This window comes from Bombus terrestris, chromosome 11 (genome assembly GCF_910591885.1).
Source record: "Bombus terrestris chromosome 11, iyBomTerr1.2, whole genome shotgun sequence".
NCBI lineage: Eukaryota > Metazoa > Arthropoda > Insecta > Hymenoptera > Apidae > Bombus > Bombus terrestris.
The window spans coordinates 5,245,384-5,263,924 of NC_063279.1; the positions used below are offsets into that span (position 1 = coordinate 5,245,384).

Below are 18,541 nucleotides of genomic sequence, written 5' to 3' on the forward strand. Positions count from 1 at the left end.
TTCATCCCCCAGCGTAACCGTTGTGGATATCGTTTTTTCATCCTCTTTTCTTCCTTTCGTTGGAACACGAAATCGCCGTTGGCTGGGAACGTTGGTTAATTAGTTTGGTCAAATTTGACGCAGTTTGAAGGAAATGTTAGATACATAAAAAAAACTGTCGATCAGAGTATTGTTTTAGGCGATGTAAGGAGCAATAGAATGGTGGGGGTTAGGTGAGATGATTTTGAAAATTTAATGTATCGAGGGATATAGCTTGTGGAAAGAAGTTGAACGTTCTGTACGATCTTCTTAAAACGAGTCCCAGAATTCTAATTTCATTTTAATAGTCATTCCACTTAGGAAAATAATTAGTATATTTCACATTTATTATATCTTTTCTCGAATCATCTCATTTATTATATTCGCGAAGGTATCCTCGCAATCAGAACTCTTTAATAACGCGATTGCAAAACAACCGCACGACGGTCTTCAGAAAAATGATGCATGTCGAATAATTAATAATACAGCAATTATTTTCCCATCAGAATGATTTCATACGTTGCCGGGGGCAATTAAAAGGGACGTGACATCGAATAGTTTCTCGTCTTACGAACGTTTTTCTCGTTTAATTGATCACACGATTAGAAGATTCGAAAATCATCCTAATTTAAGACATCACAGCCGTCTCCTTAGAAATTTATGCCCTAAGAATTGGTACATAGTCTGTACCAAAAAATGCATAGCCTGGAGTAATGAGATTTGTACGATTATATAACTTACGGTGTACACGATTTTGCAGTTCCTAATTAACACTGCTTCTCCGAAAACATTGACAGGTTAACGTCGAATCTTCAAACTTTAAAAATCATTCACGCACTGCTAACTATCGATCAATCACAGAAACTATAGTAAATTCTAAAAATCTAAAACTCGCTAAAACCGTCTAATACGAATGGTCTGAAAAACATCTCCATCTTTGCAACTGATGAACTATGACTGGAAGAAGGAAGTCCCTGAAAGACGCATACACGAGGATGACGCGCGAAGAGGCGACGGAACGGTTCGGTTTCGCGCGTAGCAAAGCTCGATTCCAGCGCGTTCACTTTCGCCACGAGGAATTCCGGAGGGGACTTCTTTTGGCCCTTGGCAGACTCCGCGTCGGACAAGGTGCTGAGAGGAGCTGGCGCGGAACGAGTCACGAGACCGTTCGTGAATAACCTAGTAAAAGTAGCGAACTATAGAGACTGGACTCTTCCCTCTTCGCCGGTGTTTGTCGAAGGCGCTACTGGAATCCGGCAAAAAACTCACCGGTCGGCTACCGGTCACTCTAATGCTTGCCTATAATGTGCCACGTTATTTTCAACGCTGCCACCGCCACGCCGCGCGCCGTGCCGGCGTCGCTTCCTCGTGACCTCGACGCCATGAAAACGATTCCGGGACAAAGATTCGAACGCTGCTACAATAGATCGTGTGAACTAACGAAACACTCCGAAATAAGATCGTATTTTTCGTAATTTTCTTTCATTAAATCTTTTCTCTCTTCTGTTTTTGTGTCCTCTCTTCTCTTTCTTTCTTTCTTTTCTTTTTTTTTTTTTTTTTTGTAGCGATGTAATTGTTTTCTTAGACGAATAGGAAGATCGTAAGAAACGGTGTTCTATTAAAAGATCGCGTGAACTATGAAAAAGTTGGAAGTAAGAAGTTTCCATCGGTCGTTACATTTGGACAATTATTACGGTTTGATTAAATTCCTTCCTTATTCCATATTTTTATTGGTAATGATGTAATTATTTTTTGGGGAGGAATAGGGAGATTGGAAGAATGGGAATTATTTTATTGCATAGACAAGCTGCAGTTCCTTTTGAATTATTTAAGTAAAGATAATCGTAGTTGTGAAGTTATCAATTGCTTTCTATATATTCGCTGAATAACACAGTTCTCTTTATAGAAATATTGAAGGTAAAATTGAGCTATATGATATAATATATAAATATAATTGTTAAAGTTTTGTGATCAGGCGAATCGAAAAGAAATCTACAATTATAATGCCACACGCAATGTTCCTCGATAAAAATGTCGACAAGATATAGATAAAAAATCGAGAGGATAATTCATCCACGGGGCAACAGGATAGGTAAAAATCTGGCAGCAATTGTGCGTGGACGATGGCGACCGAATTGTTGCGGGCCGAGAACGATGGTACCATAAACTCTCCACGAAGGCAACACGGCGGGACGAGTTATGGCAATGATGCCGGGAGTTCCACGCATGACTCGGCACGACGCAAGTACCGATGGGCCTTGAGGCGATCGAAAAAGAGCAAATCGGCGACGTTCGGTGCCTTGACGCGTACCGAGCAGTCACCGACACAAAAGAATCGAGTGTTAATTATCGAAAAAGCCCCATCGTTCAACGGGACTTTCACGGTGATACGAAGAAATTTTCGTGTACCCAATTGAATGAATCGTTTTCAACTGAATTCGAAACATCGGTATTAAGCTGTGTTGTGAAATATGGCACAGCGAAAATTACAAGGTAACGTTAATGTTATTATCTCGAACGAGAATGGTTTTGACGATATTTGTGTTTCGAACTTTTTTCGTCACAGCAAAAAGTTTGGTATAAATATAATATATGTTTCGTGCTTCGTATTCGAGAATAAACTAGAGTGCACATAAAGAATGAGTTAATGTAGAGATTCGCTTTCAAGGATATGTTACGCGTGTTACGTAGTAGCTGTTAAAACTTTATTGGTAGCATAACGAGACACGACTATCGTGATTATATTGGAATAGAAAGTTTCGAATAAATTGAAAAATATATATAGCAGTTGCAAGACGTTTAATAGAAATATCAAATGCATGTTGATGTAGTCCGTATGAAATATCGTTTATAAAGTAAAATTTTAAGGGCAAGTACATTTTTGTAAAATACTAGGTACACTTACGTACGCGTATACCGAAATAATTTCTGTTGCATGATCCAATGCGTTATTCGAGAAATTTGTTCACTGATACTTTCACAGATATCTTACTGATCTCAGGTTTCGATGATACATTCATCAAAGAGACGATCTTTCGTACGAATCAATTTCATATCATGCATAATATAATAGATAATAAAATGATCAAATACGACAGAGACTAATTACGATAAAACAATATCATCGAATGAGGGAGATTTCAATAGATCGACTACTTATCGCCTACTTGTTCTTATCTAACAACAATCTGAAATGGCAGTTTCACAGGATACGTATTAATAACGTGTCATTATTTCGTATTATTCGGTATATATTAACAAATAGAGTTGGAAGGAGCCGCATTATGATTAGGTTGAATAATAGAAAAGTCGTACGGGCAACACGCATGCGAACATATCTTACATCTGAATCTACCTGCCAACGCAATCAAAGATCGTTTGTGTCGAACTCTGTCATTTGTAGCTATACGCGTCGCAACATCGACCGCGCGTGGCATAAATCGTCCTTCAAACGGGTATTTAATAGAAGTTCAGAGTACGCGCTTAAATCATACTATTAAGTATGCGGTGGAGGACTAATGATTTTAATTTATGGTAAAATATGTTCGAAATATGCAGATCAAAGGCTAGAGAAAAAGATTGATCCGTGAATCATTATCGATTGAAGATTAGATTAAGATAATTAATAAAATGAAAGATAAATATCATTACTTGGAAGAATATTGGAATAGACAGCCTAGAGATGATTAATTGAAATATAAATCTAATTTCTTAGGAAATACTGAATTTATATGAAAGGCTGTTACATGAAAGTGTTTTATAGATATTAGATAAATAATTAATAAATAATTATACGTATCCATACATTATTGAACAAATAAATAAGTAGCAGTTAGTCTGTGAAATATTTAAAGGATAACGCAGCAACGACTAACGAATCTATCAATATCGCTAACAACAAATCCTTCAGTCTCTGCCACAAAAGTCTCCAGCTCAATTCGCAAATATAAATTACAAGATTCTATAGCTCAATCTCCAAATCTAAATTAACATCGATTCAACCACTCGGCAGTCCCTACATTTTACAAGCTCATATTTGGAAACGATAAACTTCACCCTCGCCAAGAGCAAGAACGTTGGACTTGCCCTAAAGAGGAACACGTAGCCGTGGGTGCATCTGGGTACTGCGGATGCATTCTCGACCGCAGAACGCAGACTTACCACCACCAGAGCATCGTCGTGGCACGGTGGTTGCTGATGTTGCTTGAATTATGCTATGATTATATTCTAGCCGCGCGGCGGCTATGATTAAACATTAAACAACGCCATTACGCCGAGTAAGAGGGAAACGTAGAGGAAGGCGAGTACGCGAAGGAAACAGAAGGAGGAAAGGAAGAAAGAAGAAGAGGAAGACGAGAAGAAATACGAGAAAAAGAGGAAGGATATCAGGTCTGGGTGGGTACCTCGTGGTCTTCTTCGTCGTCTGGTGACCGCGGCCGCTCGTGTCCTCCTACGAGTCCAGGATTAGCCTATAATTCCTCTGGCCAAGCTGCTTGGCTTCTCTCTGACTGTTGCTGACTGGCTAACCAGAAACAGGAATGCCAAGAAGCGTAATTAGCTATTCGGCCGCGAGAGCAGCCTATTTGCTTTACTGCATTCCGCGCCACCATTCAGGATGAAACGGCCTCGAGAGGGGAACGAGGGAATCACGATCTGGATAGGAAGGAGACGAAGGCAACCAAGTACGCGAGGTCCTCTTGATCCAGAAGAGAACATGGATCCTAACGAGCTGGATTGCGACGAAGCTTCACCTCATTCGCTCTTTTTCTTGTTCTCTATGTCATACGCACCGAGAGATTAACTTTCGCCGTGAGGATCAATCGATAGGGGCGTTTATGTGGCCGAGAAAAAGTTCCAAGCAAAGGGGATGATAAATGGCGTGGTACCGCATCGTTGCTATCGGATCTCGAGGATGTCGATGATCGTCGGTGCCATGGACGGTATGATTCTTAGTGTGTAGGATTTTTTTTACAGCAAGGTTCAACTATCTCGTTTGACGGAATTGTGTCGCTTGATGGTACACTTGCGATGCGTCGTATCGTGACTTGGATCGTCGTAGAAACGATCTTCTTGAACGTAGGTCTACTATCAAAGACAGTGATTCTTCGAAGAAATTGTGTATCTGGTATTTAAGATTTATTTCGGATGGATAGAAAATTGTTGTCGATTCTTTATTCTTCGGTCTTCGCGTTACGGTCTTTATTTTGTTCGAATCTAAACAGCAGTTTCGTCAATGCGTGATCGATCAATGATATATTTACTACGAATTTAAAATTCACCTACGAAAAGTATTATCAAAAATGACATTACATCGTATTACTTCAGCGAGTCCTACGCCTCTTACTTTACATAAACCAAACTCTCATAAATCTAGCAAAGTCAATACCAATCCGCCGTATAATTTAGTACCTGCCATACGATCACGACAAAAGCATCAATCATATCAGCGGTTAACGTACCTGCTATCGCAATTGAAAAGGAAAATTCAAGGAACAACGACACGATGGTTCGCGCCATTCGATAAACTACTGCAACATAATTTTCTTTCAACAGCTCCAACTTATCGACGATGATAACGATCGACGTTCAAAGATATAGACACTTCAGATACTAAAAATCTCACGTTACTCTTCATACAGCAACTAAACCAAATCACCTCTCTCGACAACTCCATCTCTCATTACGCGCAACACGCAAATGTAACTCGCCGGTTAACCGGAAATTCCTCGTGAGGAATCCAGCAGACGCGCAATACGGAACGCAAGCTCATTTCGTTTCCTCTGAAAACGAACGAAACGACGTTGAAATGGTAAACGAAAGGTTGAGTCGGTGAAACGCATACTTGGACCAGTTTGGTTCATTTCCTCGATATTATGTCGCGATTCTTCGGGAGCGCGGGACGTGACCGCCGTCAAACTGTTCATCATCAGTCCGCGTTCCTAGTTCGGCGAGCGCAATCGCGCTTTAATGCGATCCCCTCGGCCGATCTTTCCTATCCGGCGGCGGCGGCGGCCAGAACGTTCGTGGAAACGCGATTTCCGAGTTACGGGGGGAGTCTGGCCTCTACGTGACGTTGGCACATAGTTGTTCGTCGTTGCCCCCGGCTGTGCACGCCGCAAACACGGTTAGTTACAGGCGGACTCGCGCCGCGTGACCGACCGACGAAAATTGCAAAATAGCCTCGCGGACGATTCAACGAGTCTGCCTCGCCGCGCCGCCGGGATCTCCGAGCGGAAAGAGAATTGCCACGCGGAACGTCGCCGTGGATGCTGATGGACAGTCTGCTTCCAAATGGAAGTCTCAGGTTCTTCTTAATGTGAAACTATAGTATTTAAGAACAAGGGTAGGTTCGGTCCTGAAAGTTTGATTTTGACCGAGTCAGCTGAACGTTCAAGTTCGACACTGTCGAGGAAATTGATTTTAATATTAGGTTCAGGTCTTCCTACAATTTACACAAAGACCATTCTTGTTTCAATGAAGCATACGTGCATAATATATAAAATAACAAGCCATCGTGGTCATCTCGATCAGTTTGATCATATCGTGACATTTTATTTTAATACAAATTGTAGTTATAGAACAAGAGCATTATTAATTTGATAAGCTGCTACTCTCCTCTTGCTTTCTTTTCATATTAGACATCTAAAAAACCTTCTTGTTAACTATTAAGTGGCTTCAAAATCAGGAAAACATCAGTAGGAGCAGGCTCACCATAATGTACCTCTCTTATGATTTTTCTTAATTGCCCACAATTTCATAAGGAAGATTAAACCTGCCTTCTCAAGATCTTACTAATTGTAAGGATCTTACAACTAACATGTTCCCAAGAATCCAAGATTCTTGGTAGCTTCACGGAACATAAAAGATAATTACCAAAAAAAAGAAAATCTAACAAAGTCTAAAATACTCTTCACCTCGAAACATACGTACGTGTATATCCTCCTTACTCATCCCTTACTCGTTGCTTTACGCCGAACGAATTACTTCGAAATCAATTACGCCGCGATTCCACGGCGGAACGCAAATCTAAAACCGCGACGAGATTACCAGGTCTGGATTGGACCCGGGAAACGAAACTAAATTAGGCATAAATTAGCTGATTACAGAAAATCGTTGGACACGCCACGAATGACCAGTGGCATTTCCTTTTCTTCTCTTGGCACCTTGTCCCCCTCAGACACACTCTTTCTCTAGCAATTTCGAGCTGGTTTCCTGTCTATCGTTTCCTTTTTCTCGGCGCAGCCCGAGAGCGTAACGATCTGTTCGCCGCGCCGTTGTCCTAACTCGCTTATAATAACTCCACCGGCCGGGTAATGACGATCCGCTCTTGGCATTATTGTTTCTGCGGCAGCCTGCACGGCCGCCTCCTACCTTCTCCCCTTTCTTCTCTATCCACGATTATTCGGATAATTCGCCTGACTGCTATTATCTCAGCGCCAGTGTGACAAACGCGCGGCATCCTTGAAACCGAAAGTGAAATCGCCCTGTCGCGGACCCGGCCGTTTATCCTGTTTTAGACCGGAATTCCGCGGATCGAATTGATCGAGTTATTCGACTCGATTCTAGAATGGTTTTCTTATTCTCCTTCCTTTTCAGATAGAAGCGTTTAACGATTCGTAGGCAAATTTTCTGTAGAGAGATTTTTTCCCTCGGTTCGTTCAGTTTCTTCCTGGAAGAGAATCTTTATTTTTGACGAATGAAGTTTTAGACGATTAGGCTTGATCAACGATTTTTTAGCATAATAAAGATGTTGATAGGTATTTCGGGATTCTGTCAGATTTTTCGTAAGCCTGAAATAGCAAAAGGTAGACTCGGATCAAATAGGTTCGTACGATCGTAAATAATATTCTTGGGTGCGTGTTTCCCTGCGATCGTTCATTCCTCCGTAATTATTAAAACTACGTTTCAATGAAATCGCTGAAAGTTACATCCACGATGAATCCGATAGACCATTATTTAGTTTTGTAATCTCTGCATTCACATCATATTCCCACAGTTTATTGCACGGAGCATTCAATCTACGTAATTATCTATATAAAATTAATCATGATTTCTAGAAATAAAAATATGCTTGGATCGAAAAACACAAATGCACATAATGTAGCAACGTATCGACAAAAACTATAGACATCCGAAACACTAAGAATTAATAATCTTCGCGTTACTCGAAATCCGAATAAATATGGATCACGATCTTATCTAACCTAGTTAAATCAAGGCAAAGTGAACGAGCAGAGTTCCAAATGAAATATAGACGATCTTTTGGCCGCAAATCGACGTTCGAACGGACAGAGAAGAATTAAAGATGGCTGTGATTGGCATTGGATCACCGCCAGAAACGTCGAACGTAACGAAGTTTTTCGAGCTTTGTCGGCGTCGATAAGAGATTGAACGAAGGGGTGCACATCGTGCATTAGGAATTCATATCGTTGGCCGCAGGCTTCGCAAGTGTGATCAATATGGAGTTATTCTTATGAACAGCGATACTCAATTCGCTACGCGAAAAATATCTTCCCTGTTGCGGAGGGATCAGTTTACGCGCGACGCGATTATAAATTGTAGTTAATAGGCGTTGTACGGTTGTTAGCGTATTGTACACACGTTGTAATACCCTATCGGGTACCATGTAAAATTCGTGTGAATTCGTAATTTATTACGATACCCAGGGGGATAAATGTTTATTACTTACTAACCATGTTTTGATACTTTCTCGAGGTTTTCGTTTTTGCCGAAGCATAATACGAGAAGATTGATGACTGACAGATTATAAATTATAATATTCTCCGGGCTAAGGACAATTTGTTTCGACGTTTTTCGAAGATAACTTTTCAATTTTAATATACTTATTATTGGTTTTATTGTTATTTGTTTAATAACACGCTGTTGGCCATTTGAATTTTATAGCAATTTCATTTTAGTTTACAGTTGGAATTAGGTTTTTGCGTAGGTATATTCCCATGATTTATCGTCTAAAACTGCTATTCAATTTCCGATTTTTTACGGCCCACGACTTCTGAAATTTCAACGACCGGATTTGTAAAATGCTGAAACGATCTCTCAGGTAATCAATCATTTATATATAAATACACCAGCATATCGAACAAAACATAGCAATTGCGTATCGAGGTACACCTTTGATGAGAACAATATAACAGGATAGCGGAGTTGTATTACCCATTGATACTTTGCGATATATTTTAAAAAAAAGATACTAAACTATTCAAAATATTTTCTAATCCATTTTCTATTCTCTAATTTCGATAAATAATTCTTTATCTATTCCAGATCCTTCAACTTACACAGTGAAATTCTCCAACTTACTTAAATGTTCCTTAACTAGAAACTTTTTATATACAACCATCGTAAACAGCGAATACAATAAATAATAAAGTAACAAAGAAGTCAAAGTGAAATAAACGGATTAACATAGTTACATATTTTTTTTTTTTTTTTTTTTTACGAAAATTACTCGATCAGGATTGAAAAGACGAACATGAGAACCATTGTTGGGGCGGTTTCCTTTTCGCGTAGTTTCGGATTTTCTTGGCATTCGAAGCTCCTTCGGTTTCGAAGTCGGCTCGAGAACGGGCAAGAGGGAGAGGGGTTGAAACCGGGGGTTGCAGACATACATTAATAACCAGGAGATACGTATCTCCTGTATCCTGGCCGTGGAATAAGAAGATACATCCCTTATATAAATGTATGACTAACGGGTGGAAGCTTGCGCGGAGCTTGTTAGGAAGAAACGAGGAAACCCTCTCCGGCAATCCTTTCTAGTTATTTCCGAAGTATCTTTCCAGTCTGCCGTCTCCTCCTCTTTTTATGCTGAGTTATTCCTTTTCCAACGCGGGATATCTTTCGATCAAATTCGTACGAATCACTACGTATCCGCTGGAACAATTTGGCTTCTATTACGAGCCCGCAAGCTGCTGGAATTTTCTATCCGAATTTTTCCTTCTTATCGATTGCTAAAATTCTCTCAGCTCGAAATATTATATACGGAGTATAAGGTTTAAGGTGTTGGTTTCTCTTTATATTAAACTTGGATAGTTTTACTTGAACACTTTCGTTACTATATTTTAGATTATTTTTCGTAATTTTTATATTTTCATAACACGCGATATATAATTTTTGGAACGTACAAATGACACGATGATTGCGAATGAAATTAAACCGATACTTCGTTATTATAAAAGACGTCGGAGCGAATTTAGTTGTAGTAAGATGCAATTATTTAGAAACGTGTCGAGTAGTGACGCTTTTACGAAAGCTTGGAATTTCCGATTCCGTATTTGTTAACGATCAAACGATTATGCCGTTTATACTGAAATTCCTCGAATTCTAATACCGATCTCTTATTCCGCATTACATAGACTTCTTTTTTCCAAGAAAGTAGAGAAAGTTGTTATTGTCAGACACCGTTGATAGGTCTTATTACCCCTTTCTATGAAAGTAGTATAAGCAATTGGTGTCACACGCTGTTGACAGAATCCAAAGATCGAAATAAAAAAAAGGAAAGAATGCTACGGAAAATCTGCGCGTATAAAAAGAGCCATCCTTTCTGCTGAGAGTATCATTGCGCGAACACTTTAAACGCTATCATTTACAATCTCTCAGGACTCCTACATTTCAATTACCTCATTGAGTGGAACGAATTTCTCGTTTTTACATCGTGATTTCCCGTAAGATCAAAATCAAGCGGCATTAAATAATTTTCCATTAGAAAGGCAATTAGAATCTGCAGGGGATTCCGCGTTGGCAGTTTCTCGTAGCCGTTCGTAAAGCCTCGGAGCGTGTAACTAGAGCGTTCAAAGAGCAATTTGCAGAAACGTCGAGCCGACTCCAATTCCCCACGCCCAGCGAATCTTTCTCGAGATCAACGTTAGTCCTGCAATCAGCGTGGGCATAAAGACTCGCGATCAAAATAATTAGCTCGCATATATTACGCCAATCAGACGCCACCAAACCTGGATAACCGAGTTTTCCTCGATGGTATATCGTTTTTAACTCGTAACTCCTGTTCCTACTGGTCACACGTGGTTGCGACTTCGACTACGATCTTAAAATCGTGGTTTAGCTACAAATTGATGTTGATAAGTTATTTTATAACTCATGGAAAAGTCTTGGTCAGATCTAGCGATAAGACTAACGTTTATCGCGGATCTCGTCTCTGCATCGTTAATTATAGTACTTTCTCGTTCGTACATTATATAAAAACCATACGGGATAAACATAATGAGTTTACGTTTCATATAATTGAGAAAAAGGAAAGCAGCAGTTGAATCTACATATTTGTTAGTTGTAATAATACGTGTCTTTATTATAACATATATTTAGTGTCTCGATCGTAATGTTATAAACGTTCTTCTATTTCTTTCAATTTCATAATATCTTAGGAATCCACGCGAAAGAAATAACGACGATAATTATATTAGACGAATCTTTGAAGCTCTTTCTCCATAGTGTCAAGGAAGAGAATTATTCGATGATGCAAATCGATCGAAGGAACAAAATCAAATATTTACGCAAATTCGGTGTTTAACGTTTCACGTACAAAGAAGGAAACTAACGAAACGATCGTATTTTCGCGAAGATAAATTGACGATCGCTGTAGGGTTCACGGGTTTGCGGCGCATTATCAAGGCGACCGATTATCTCGCACGGATTTTAATAGAACCCAGAAAGAGAGGAGTAAGAAGGTCCCGTGTTGTCGGGCCGTTTAGAGACCTAAAGGGCCATCTCATCGGCTACGTGGGTAAAGGGATCGAAAGAGGTAAGGGTTATTACGCGGTGGATCGTCTCTCTCGATCCATCGGTATGGCGTATTTTCGTCTTTCTCTCACTCGTTACCTTCGAACGGAGGTCCAGTCCGCGTCTGTAATCTCGGTAATGCCTACCGTAAGGGACATGGTAACTCGCGGGATCTGTGCCCACCATGGCCTCTGTATTCCATGCTTTATGGCTCCTATGCATCGAATCCCGGGCAGTTAAGGCATCGCGGCCTGAATAGCCAATAAGATTCCGCGGGGCACGCGAGAATCGCGAGAATCACCGTGTGAATTCGAAAATGGAATCGACGCGAGAAAGATGCGAGATCCGATGTTGAGTTGCGAGTTCATCGTTGAGAATTTATTTGCACTTAACAAGGAGTGGATCCGGAGCAAGATAAAATCTATGATTTTATGACTTTAAAGTTTCATTATTAGACGGCATATATGTGCTTTCGCGAATTTAAACGTCGGAACGAAAGCACTAAAAACACGATCGAATCCGCGAAAAAAACCACAGACACGTTAGTTGAATTTAATTTGAGATGAGATTTAAAGATTCGATAGAGTTAAAATTAGGATAGAGAAAGGTGTATTTATTTCGACGTCCTGCGAGGCGTGAGGCATTCGATAGTGTGACGGATTTAAAATATGTAGATGTAGACTAATAAAGTGTAGATCCGTCGTTTTTTAATCTTCCGTTACGGTAGAAAAGGAAAGAAAAAAGGGAATTTGAATATAATATTCTTCTCTTATTAGTTATTTATGTGGAATGAAGGAAGGAATGGTTTCTATATGATACTGTTATTCTTAAGCAAAGTTAGTCAATTTTCTATAAAAATACCAGAGACAATCAATCACGAGGTTGAAGACTGTAGACGCCAGTTATACTTGAACTTTGATATCGAAGATGGGTGATTCTGATCGAGTAAAACTAAAGTTTGCTACAGTAATATAATATGAAGAATACGAATATATGAAAACTTCTAAATGTTCCTTATTGCTATGAATACTGATAAGGAACAAGAATAACAGTGAATCGATCTTTCTTTCGACTTCCAGACTGTAGCGTTGAAACCAAGCACTAATAAGCAATGCAACATGTTCCTACAATTAATCTAACAGCATTAAGATTTTCAAAAATGTTCCAAACACGTCGAAAAGAGAATCTGCTAACCTGTTTCAAAAAGTGATAAGAAAATTTATTGAACAAAATAGTACAATATTATAATATATCGTATAAATTTTCAACAACTGAGTATCTTTCTTATAATTCGATGATTACAGCAATTTCAACAGTTCTGAAACACCTAACTTTCGATATACAATTATTCCATTAACACGTCTCTCGACTTCCCCCATTAATATACATATTCTCAGCTGAAGCGTCAAAAAATACACGTCTCTTCGATTCCCAACATCAAATCAAAATCAACCAGAATTTTTCACGAAATTAAATATCGCCTGACTATCTGGATGCCCTGAATTGCCATAATCAAAGGGATAGCCGGTCGGCGGAACAATGGCACACAATACCCGGCCGCAATTATCCCGGCGCATAGCAAGTACCAAGGGAATTATCTGTAATTATGCGTTTCTTGCACTACCAGTCTCGCGAATGATAAATGGCAGTCGAACAGGAAGAGACGATTCCGTTCCACGCAGCTCTCATTTATAAGTCTTCCATATGTAAATCCTTCATCAAGATTATCAGAATACTCGAGTATTATACCACCAAGAAATTCGAATGAAAGTCGAAGGTTTGGAGTAAGAAGTGAAATATTTTAATGATTAAACTAGATAATTTAGGTGGACAAATACATCAACCGACATTTTTATAAAATTTTCGTGTTACTTTATTTCTTATGAAAATACGAAAATAACCCAAGACTCGATCGATGTTTAACGATCAAATGATCAAACGATATTCGTTATCACGACCCATATCAAGTTTATACGATATAGTAATAATTAGAATACGGTATAACAACCACTTCATAAATGTAACGACAATTATCTCCATACAGCAACGAAAACACTCGAGAAAATCCTCAATTTGGCCATATAATGTAGAAGCTTTAAATTCGAAATTTTGAAGGCAGAAACCAGATATACAAACCGTGGCATGGTACGACGATCATTCTGAATGCTGCATATCATTAAACCGCACGTCATCATCGTTGTCGTCGTAGCGTCTGTCCGGTGGATGGGAAACGCGGCGAATGCCTACGCCAGAAGAAATAAATTCGCGGTCCCTTCGATGCGTACTCGTTCGAGCCTGGACCTGGAGCTGGCCCTAACAAGGGAAAAAGGGTTCGAAGGATTTCGAGCAAGCAACTTCTATCGAGCGCATTATACGCGGCCACGAAAAAAACCACCCGCCGTGTCCAGCACTCTCTCGACGGCCGCAAGGGAAGGAGCCTTCCCCCGTCCTTCTGCCAGGATCAAAAAGAGGACGCGATCGCTAATAATATCGGTGGAAGCCCAAGAATCCGCAAAGAGACGCTCGTCTGCGTGGCGAGCCGCCCGTAAATCTGCCCGCGTCACCGACTGAATACTCCGGGGCTCCTCTACAGCTTTGTCCATCCGTCTATCTGCTCCCTTCCTCCTTGCCCGGATCCTCTCTCCTCTGACTCGTGCTCCACCGCGACAATTCGCCGTGTTTTAACCGCACGATTACTCGATCCGCTTCAGTTTTCGGGAAATTGCGGAATCGCGTTCATACGGAGGTTGGTAAACGCGTTTGGAGACTGAAAATTGTGAATAAAGATCGAAATATTCATGCGCGGATAAGAACGTGACGTACTTCATCGTGGTTCATCTTCTGTGACGGCACGTAGTGTTCTAACTGGTATCAGCTTTGGTAGGTGTGTTTCGGTATTACGCGAAGAGCAAAGTTAAGGAGCGATATGGAGATTTCTGAAGAATGTACGAGGTGTTCTGTGTGCTTCAATTAAGAGTATATCGTAGTGTTCTGAATTCGATCTCTGAGATATAATTTATCGGATGATATAACTGATCTCTAGATATGGAGGAAACATTCCTGCTTCGTGTTATTATATTCTACGCGGGAGATAGTTCAGAAGATGTTCTTACATGCTTTCGTATGTATTTGAAACGACAGGAGTTTACAGGGGCTCTAATATCAGTATATAGTTCTTCATGAGAATTCATGGTGTTTTAAATGATTTATTAAACGACCCTTTAATTAACAAACTTGACAATCTCTTACTGATCAATAAACTCGTCTACTTCTGTTCTATTAGCAGTGCAGCAATCGCTAACAGCTCCAATAACACTTAAACGTTCAACCACAATAGAACTTCGTTTATACGAACTTCGTTTTATCTACTTAACGTTAGACTAGACGCACTCCCGCCGTCTGAATCTACTTAACCGAGCGTACAGTATTATACGAGCAACAATCATAAACAGTAGAAATATCAGTAAAATCTTGTTCTACTGCGTCATGGAAGCTGCCTAACTCGATTCACGAACAAGACAGAACGTTACGTAGCGTCCGACTAAGTAAATTCTTGCCGCCTGAATCTACTTATCCGAAAGTAAACTATCGTATAAACGAAAGATCGTAGGTAGTGGGGAGAGTCACTCTCGCAATTGGTTAGCGTCAGACTAAACGACGTCCTACTGGCCGAATCTGCTTATAATACGCGTGAAACGACAGAGATCATAAATAGTACGGAAAATCGATTCTACTTAACGGCTGACTAATGAACTTCTGCTGTCTGAATCTATTTATCCGATCGTGCACCGCTGTACAAACGGCAAATCACGTATATCGTCGAGCCAATGAACACCCTATTCTACTGTTCACCGTAATCTCCTTGATCTAACCAAAGTCACAAGCCTCTGAACGCATTCGTCGATGAAAAATCAACACGAATGACCGAAATCCGCCCTCGGAATCTGTCCGAGTCAGTGACGGGCAAACATGGAAAAGTTGAACGACCTCGGACGCGACATCGATAGACTCGACGGGCCTCGTTCGATCCCCGATGAAGAGGATCGGCCCGTTGATGCTCGGGGCGGAATTTGGAGCGCGCGAAAAATCCATGCCGCGCACGGGGAGAGGGGGATCGCGACGGCTACGCCCCTGAAAAGAGGTGGTCGCCATCCACGGTAGGAAGGAAGCGCAAATACTGGGATTGGTTCTCGCGTACGCGAGACAGAGCTTCGACTCTCGGTACGCAGAGAGTTGCCCACGATGTGACTCCTTCTCCTTCTCCACCTCCGTCCTCCTCCTCTTTCGCGACCAAACGTTCGCCACCACCGCTTCCTTGTCCACCTTCTCCTCCACGGGTGGGGACAGATTCCCTCTTGACGCGCCGCGAACCACGTTGCGCTATACATTTCTGTCCACTTACGTCGTTTCCTCGCCTGCCGCTCTCGCGGGTTCAAGGACTCCATTTCGCGCAATGGGGAATCCCCTTGTCCTCGCCAACGCCGTCGATAGAGAAGCCTGTATCAACCCTTTTGCAACCTATGTTTCTATTTTTTCCAGGTAGGTTGTAAGGGTTGTTGTGTATAGAACCGTGAAATTATTTGGAATCGTCTGCCTATATTAAATAACCGGTTGACTTTGTCGTTAATGGAAAAATAATTACACAGATGTGAACAGCGACGTTGTTTATTTCGATAGATTTTTAACGAAAGAGTTTTCGATGATGATGATGGGATTCGTAAGCTCGTTTTCGTTTTAGAGTAATAGATTCTTCCGAGCAACGGGAGATCGCCTTATCTTCGTGGACGTTAACGAATCGACGTAAGTTCCGTAACTACGTACGATAAACCTCTTCGCAGCTATATTTCTTTTTCTCGCGTTGAGTTATACGAGATTGTCGTGTACGCTACAAATAAAAAATATTTAAAACATTTTATCTACATCGCTTAAAATCCTAATTTGAAAATTAATTGTCCACGATATCGATAACAATACTCTACTTTGTTTTTATCGATTTGTAACGAAAGAATTTTCGAATGGAATTCTATGCTCGCTTCCTCTCTCCGATCCCTGTATATTCAATCAGTTGAACGCCAGTGAACGATACATACAATCATCCGGCCATCTGTCATTACGCTGACGATTCACGACACAACAACGATTGAGACGCGAATTGTTTTCGAGGGACCTAGTTCGAGACGGTGATTGTCACACGGTTAGGCTGCAACCTTGGGAAACGCGTGTTCGTCTGGTAGCCGTTACGCTGATGGCCTGAGACGCGAGGCTGATGGTACACGAACCGATCCTAAATCATTTCTTCTGGCGAGGATTAATGGGCTTTCGCCGTTCTTTACGGTCCCCTGCTGATTGTCGCTTCTCCACGGGGAGATTACCGCGACGTCTGCTTGAACGTTTTCTGGTTTTGCGGCTGGTGCCACTATTCTGCTACCCTTTGTTCGCTTCGAGAAAGATTGTTTTCTTTTACGGGCCATTTTAGAAGTGGGTCAATGAAGTACGGCCAGATAAATAGTCGAGACCTTAGATATTCTCTGACCGGGGTTAACTAATAGCGGAAAAATGTCACCCATATCGGTAATACTTTCGCGAAGCGATCCTAGCTTTGAATTATGTGGAACTTTTTATGATCGGAAGCATCGGTGCGTTTACGACGATGTTCTTGTAAATTGAGAGATTTCGGACAATATTTTAAAAGAATATCGCGGGAGAAAAAAGCGATAAGTATATCTTTGTCGATTTCCTGATTTTTAACGTCGCTTTGTGATTGAACAGGAGAGTTTGGATACGACATAATTGACGTGCGATACTCTGCAAATTTTGGAGCGGGGAAAAAAATACACAAAGACAATTTTGGTGATACGAGAGTGATAGATAACGTACTGAATCCTAAAACTGCTTCCCTGTAAAATCTTCTTAGTCTACCCCTCTAGTCTTCGAATGAAATTAATTGTTATCAAAGTTTCTTGAAATCCTTATGTGATTATTCGATGATTTATAATTCTCTTCTCCCTCGGTCGTTTTATTATTGACGACGTTCCCCACGGTTGTAATATTTTTTCCTCGGAAAATGATAAACTTCAAATGTGCTGGAATATAAAAAATTTTAGGTAATTATCATACGTTGTTGTGGAAACCCTACTTTATCCTTCAATCTTAACTTTAATACCACTTATTATTTAGAGAGAAAGACTTGTACTTTTCTACATTCATTTAAACTTGATTACTTCGTTTAAACTATTAAGTCGATCGTATCACTCAGTTCGAATATTACAATGGAAACCGAACTTCGTCAAACTTTAACATACAATTATCGATCGATCACGAATGTTCACGGATTTATAAAGAATTTAACGTAAAAATGTACATGCATAATGTAAAGCAAAGTATTTGTTACGGTACTCAGCGAGCGAAGTGTCCACTTAATCGTCTCCTTAACTGTATTAACAAAACTAAAACTTTTGCATAAGATTTAAAATTTCTTCCTATTTCGATTATCAATATCGTAGAGAAAAAAAAAACAATTATGGTTAAAAGTCTTCATTTGTAATACATAGTTCCATAAGGTGTAATAACTGGAAGCGCGAATTAGCAAAAGCTACACGAATTTCGGGTTGGAATTGCCTCAGATTGAGGTATTCGGCAGAATCTGCGTGAGCTGAAGGCGTTCGACAAACCGGCAATAAGACAAATCAGATTCATTACACGCATTCGCGGAAAATCAACGCGCCATGTAGCCAAAAGTGCGTACAGTATTGCGATTCTCAGAAGCTACATC

At 40.4% G+C, this 18,541-nt stretch overlaps 1 protein-coding gene and 1 long non-coding RNA gene across 10 annotated transcripts in view; one reads left to right on the forward strand and one right to left on the reverse strand.

Annotated features, from left to right (window-relative positions):
* The window catches only part of LOC100650490 (zinc finger homeobox protein 3), a 403,793-nt gene that overhangs the window by 293,011 nt on the left and 92,241 nt on the right, over window positions 1–18,541 (forward strand). The gene's annotated exons all lie outside the window — the stretch shown is intronic.
* Window positions 1–18,541, reverse strand: part of LOC125386003 — a 102,341-nt gene that overhangs the window by 2,809 nt on the left and 80,991 nt on the right. Inside the window, exon 1 of one of the 3 annotated variants that reach the window (XR_007225804.1) lies at window positions 13,906–14,305. The exons of the other annotated variants lie outside the window; for them this stretch is intronic. This is a non-coding gene — a long non-coding RNA (uncharacterized LOC125386003). Of the gene's footprint in view, window positions 1–13,905; window positions 14,306–18,541 lie in introns of those variants that run through there. 3 annotated transcript variants of the gene reach the window in all.